This window comes from Leptonotus elevatus, chromosome 14 (genome assembly GCF_054856555.1).
Source record: "Leptonotus elevatus isolate MCC_2025b chromosome 14, RoL_Lele_1.0, whole genome shotgun sequence".
NCBI lineage: Eukaryota > Metazoa > Chordata > Actinopteri > Syngnathiformes > Syngnathidae > Leptonotus > Leptonotus elevatus.
The window spans coordinates 10,997,522-11,003,738 of NC_141252.1; positions in this window are offsets into that span (position 1 = coordinate 10,997,522).

Below are 6,217 nucleotides of genomic sequence, written 5' to 3' on the forward strand. Positions count from 1 at the left end.
GATTCTTTATTCCTGATTTCTAGACTACACAGCAGGTGATTTACGCTGGCCAGCTCACTATGCTGAGTGCTTGTTTAAGAGCCACTCCAGGGGGGGCAGGTAAACATTTAGAGAGCCTCACTGGTGACCCGTGGCTCCGGGATGCGCAGTGATTTTGGGCTGCAGAGATAGAAAAAAGGGGAGATTCCATTACTGTTGACACATCGAGTTAATCTTCTCTGTTTGCACAAACCTTGGAACGAAAAGGATTCCTTGTGGGCTTCCAGGCATTCCTTCAACGGGGCTGAATAGCTCCAGTGTCTTGTGTTATTGTACAGATCACACTCTCTAAACATCTCGCATCAGTCAAAGCGGCCACAGGAGCTGCAAGTAAAACAATCAGCACACGAGGAAAGACATTTTCTTAATTATGCTGCATAGTCTTTTCCTCAGCTGTTTCCGATCTGTAAGGACGCGAGGCACTTCAAAATCCAGACTGGATTTGGATTCTGATAATAATAGCAATAATAATAATAATACATTTTAATTCAATCAAATTATCCACTGTATGTCTACTCACTTTGAATTGTGTGAATTATAAAAATTAATAAATAATAACAATAATATTGTTAATAATAATAATAATAATGATCATTATTATCATAATAATAATAATTATTATTATTATATTTTTTTAATTCAATACAATTATCCACTGTATGTCTACTCACTTTGAATTGTGTGAATTGTAAAAATAAATTAATGATAATAATAATAATTATTAATATTTTTTTATTCAATCACATGATCCATTGTATGTCTGCTCAGTTTGAATTGTAAAAATAAATAAATAAATAAATAAATAATAATAATTATAATAATACTAATAAAAATTACAGAGGATGATAAGACCGCCTCTTCCTTGCAGGCTGTGTTGGCTCAGTGGACAGAGAAGCCTTCTTGGTGATCTATCTGTGTTTTCAAAGGTGCAATCACTGATAGGGTCTCATAAGACCACTCACAGCGTTTGCACTATAAATATGGACAACAAGCAAAACTGGCCAAAATGATATATACAAGTAGAAGTGGGTCCCTTTGCTGCCGGGCAGTCATGACAAGAGCTCACTTACTCTCTTCTTCCACGTTGTAGTAACCATGTGTTTAGAAAAAAACAGGTGATTGGGTGAAGTCTTGGGAAAGGTTGCGGGTTTGCAAAAATTGTGAAGTTTTCATGAAACTTATTAAAAGGTGGGGCATAATCCAAGAAATAACACATTACATTTTGGTGTTGATAGATGTACAACACGGTGTAGGATTTTGTTCTCAGTTTTTGTTAACGTTGCAAGATGAAATTTTATGAAGTGAAACCCCTAAAGCTTAATACAATCCAGAAAATTGGCAGCAGTTCCCCACATAGCAAATAATCAGCTACTGCTGGAGTAATTTGGCCGCATGGTGCAGTAGTGGTTCGCACATCTGTCTCACAGTTCTGTGGATTTGTGGCAACAGTGTAGTCTTTACTGCTTTAAATGAGAGTCGACTTGACAAGATCGTTCTTCTCGTCTTCTCGACTCCTTCTTCATCTTTAAATACTTTTGTTGAGAAAAAGAGGTTTATGTTTGATCTAATCTGAATTTCGTTCTGTTCAGTTTTATGCTGAAGGAATGCATATTTGAAAGTGTTGACCCAATGTGTGATTTTTTGGGATTGAGTTTACTGTTGACTGTTTAGACATGGTGAGGGATGTCAAATGATTAAACTCCACAAATGTGGTTGTCAAAAATGAAAATCATACAATCTATCACAAAATATGAAGACCAAAACGTCTTACTTTTTAAACAATTTTTTTTTATCCTGGGGTGTCAGCTGGTCCACTAACGATGTCTGTCACATTCTGGAGGTTCTCTTGATGTTGTAAGGAACATTTTGGCGGCTCTCTAGAACAAGGATTGCCAAAGTAAGCACATTTCCTTTCTACTGTTGACCCCTGATTTTCACAGATTGCCAAGTAAAGAGTACACAGATGAACATCATTAATGACGTCCATTCATCATTGTTGGAAAGGCTTCGCTGTGCTGCACTGTGGGGCCCTCAGGGGGAAGGTGGAGAGCCCACTTGAAGGATCCCATTAACTAACTTTGAGGGCTGCTAGTGGACGTGTTCATTAGTCTCATTGGCTGATTAAAATGATTTAATTGAGTAAGGGCCAGCAGATTGAGGGGGGGGGGGCGGGGGTTTAAAGTTCAACGTGGCTGTGCTTACAGTGCTATGTTTGAGCACCTGGACACCCAAACAGGACATGACAATATTCATTGATAGGCTGTGAAAAATCAAGCCATATTTCAAAAAGCTGCTAAATAGGAAGTGATTCAAGCATGAATACAAAGCTGCTTACTGTTGCCTAAGGTGATTAGCACATGTTCATTCATAAAAAACATCAAATCCCGGTTGAGCTTCCACGCTGCTTTGCCGTATTTTTGTCCCAGACAGTTGTTTTGTTCCAGGCTTGTCAGGTGTCATCCTGTTTTCACGGCACGTCTGTTCCATGTGTGAGCATTGTTTCATTTTGTGGGAAAGCCTGCAGTCAACATCTGAGCAAGGAAGGTATTTTGGTCAGGAGGTATTATGAGTCACTCATTGAGTCAATGGAATCTCCAGATAATAGTAAGTGTGATGCAGCTGTGCAGTATGTCATTGGAGGCATCTGTAACCTTAGGGTAAACGTGTAGTTCTGGCCATTGGAGAAGGGAATCGTATTAAGTGTATGGAATATCATTTAGTGGTCCAGCCGTTCAATGCTTAGAGAATAAAACAATCTGCATATCTGCCTGACCTGCAAAATCGATGAAAAAGAAAAATAACATGCAAAAAGTATTTAAAAAAAAAGAAGCTCTTAAGGGAGTGAGTGGGAGAAATTAATGTATGTATTTTATGCTACACTGTGTAAAATATTAGTAGTAGGCTATATATGTGGTATTAAACAATAGATTAAGTTGCATACGCCCCTAAAGGCCCAATTACTAATTGCACAACAGACCATTGTGCAAAGCATATAGCCTACATTCATCTTACTTTACTTACTTTACTGCAAGGGGTGTCCGAACTACGGCCCAGGGGCCATTTGCGGCCCGCCATCCTTCTTTCTTTTTTTTTTGCGGCCCGCTGCATATAGTAAAAATAACATTTGACAGGGCCTAACCTTGCCAGCAAGCAGAATTCTCGCGGTATTTGTTCATATATATATATATATATATATAATGTAGAGATTTTCTAAATATGCAGATACAATTATACTATTTCTGACTAAAATAACACAATTACTCTTCAAAATGCTGTAGTGAAAAGACAATTCTATTTTAGGAACTAAAATATTTTTTCCCACTTTCTGCTCTGTGAAAAGGGGGATTTAAAAAAAAAAATCACATTAATGATCCTCAAGTAGTGTAATGTTGAATTAAAAAAAAAAGGTAATCTTACTACAGTTTGCTCTTGTTTTGGTTTTGTATGTGGAGATGGCATTCGGCTGATGTTCATGCTGGGACGGACTTTGTCTAGTGCAATACAAGGGCAGGGGTCACCCCCATATCTTGAAAAATCCTTACTATTTGCATTACCATCTTTAACAGAAGGCTGTTATGTAGCAGTTTATCAAATTAATCAGCAACTATATCTAATTGCTTACTTGATTAATTTCAAAGGTGTTTAAAGGTGTATTCAAGGATCTTTTGTCGCTGTGTCTTCCGGTTGGATCATCTTAACGATTGGTTCTCCATCCCGTCAATCAATTTTCCATAACAACGTCGTGCACGCTCGTTTCTAACTGCATATGCGCACTTTGAGTGTTTGTAGCATGTAGCCGTTGAGCTTCGGATTCAGCCATTCATCGTTGTGGCTCCACCGATCTCACCGCATACTTTAAAAATGGCTGAAAGCCGTCTCTGAAGTGAGGCCGGCTGCAGAGACTGATGAAGATGATGATGAAGCACGTTCTCGACATTTGATTGGCGTTGCACATTTTGCTTCTACTTTTTGAGAAGATCCTTGAATACACCTTTAATAAATTAAAGTCAAAAAAATTTCAAGTGGCCTTTAGTTCTTTCCATTTTTGGGATGCGGATATCCAACAAAAGGTTTTGTCATCCCTGGCTTATACTGAATTAACAGAGTTAAATAAACATGCTCAAGTAGTGCAAAACCTTTTCTCTGAATACCACCCAACACAATAACTACAGTACATCCTGTGCATCATACTACTACGTCCTGTCAGCTAATATAACACCTGGACCACAGCAGGAGAAACGCTCTCAGAGGAAATTGTTGAGTGTTTGTTTGAGATAAAATTTCATCACGTCCACAAGTTTGCGGTCGCTCATGTCGGCCTGGAAAAATAGCGCTAAGAGTTATCGCCCGGCTGTGTCAGTTCCAGTGGTGTGCTTTCTAAATGAGGAGAGAGCGGTCGGGCTTGTGTCGTGCACGCCCCGCAGTCGGCCAGCAGGTTGTAACTCACGCCTTCGGCCATGTACTCCAAACTCCATTAAGAGGTCCCACATGTGGAGCACATTGGTAAGTTCACGGGTTGAGGCTGTAAGTGGTGATTTGGCTTGGACTATTAAACAGACAAATTAGATATTTTTAACATCTCTAGTCATATAACAACCCTTTCAAATTATGGTTAGTGTAAATATAATGTGTGGGCTCTAGCAGGTGTGTTGCTACAAAGCGTCCGATTACACGGTAGGCCTACACATGCTTCCTTGTTAATGTAAAGGATTATTTTCATCCTCCTGACATACTATGAAAAGCGATCAAGTACAGGCTAACGGAACTCTTTTTTTAATTAATTGCAATTAAGTGGTGGCATGAATTTAAGCAGTCAGCAATATCCATTTCTGTATTTGGACGCTATGTATTTTTGAAGTGGACTCAAATTTGTTTATTCTCCCTCAGGATCTAAACCTTAGTAAAGTGATCAGAGAAGTCAATCATTTTTTAGTACAAACTACAAAGATGGATTTAAATATTAATCTAACTGAATTGACAGCTTGTTGAGTCATAACTGTTGACTTATATTGCATTCTTCATAAAAGAGCAACATTAAAAGGATTTTGGGCAATTATGTGATAATAATCACACAAATTCTAATGATCTTTTCAATAAAAGGGAGAGATAATGGAAGGATCCCACAGAGACAAAATAAACTAATAGAATGTCAGGAGAGGAGTTCAGAGGAAGTAGTAAGTAGGCCGTGGCGTGTTTAGGTGAAGTTCATCAGTGCACTGTTGTTTACATAATTGGCAAGCAAGCAAATTGTGCACAAAGATGTATTTATCTGTGTTGAAATGCGTCCACTCAAATACTGTAGCTTGTCGAACAAGGAAATGGGAGCAGAGCAGGGAGACTGAGGGCGTTTGGGTCAGAGTTGTAAGGGAAACTAATAACTTGAAATAATAAATAATACAGCCGACTGATGGGAATTTGGCAGCCATGCCATTTATTATCATCAGTTTAAGTGTGCGATGCTCAGAAATGGCTGAGCTCATTGCTTTGTGGCTACTATGCACTTGCTCGGACAGACGGTCTGGCTCATGACTCGTGACAATGTATACGTTATGTGCCTGCCATTGAGAGTCTGCTCTTGAAGTGCTGCTGCCAGGCGGGGGTGGAGACAACCGATCCCAGATGGTGCTCTGCCCAGAGGGGACAGACAATTGAGGACCACCAGAGTGGATAAAACAGTAACCCTTGTCCTGCAGCATGAACATGCACCATATTAATGATAACAATACTGACAGTGACATTTTCAATTATCAAAATAAGAAATGACCTAAGGTCGTTGTATCATGCAATAGAGCTCACTAATCCTTTCTCCAGAGTGGTCTTCATCTCATTGCAGCTACAGAAACCATTAATACTACACAAAATCACAATGTAACAAGTGCCATGTGAATCATCTGGAGCAGTTAGAATCAATATTTATCTACAGCAATTAATGACAAAAAAAAAAGGCTCGAAATAAGCCATTCAGCGTTTTGCGGGTCAAAATTAGAATTTTGTGCTACACATTGAATAGCAAACTGAAAATCCCAGATCCTCCCCCCTCAAAAAAAATAAATAATTGAACCAGATTTCCTCAAAGAGCTTCAATGGGCTAGATTGGTAGTGAGTCAAAGGTTGAGCTCAGTGTTACTTACGCCACACCGGCTAGCTAGCAACAAGCTTCAGTGTGGTTAAAAAGTCT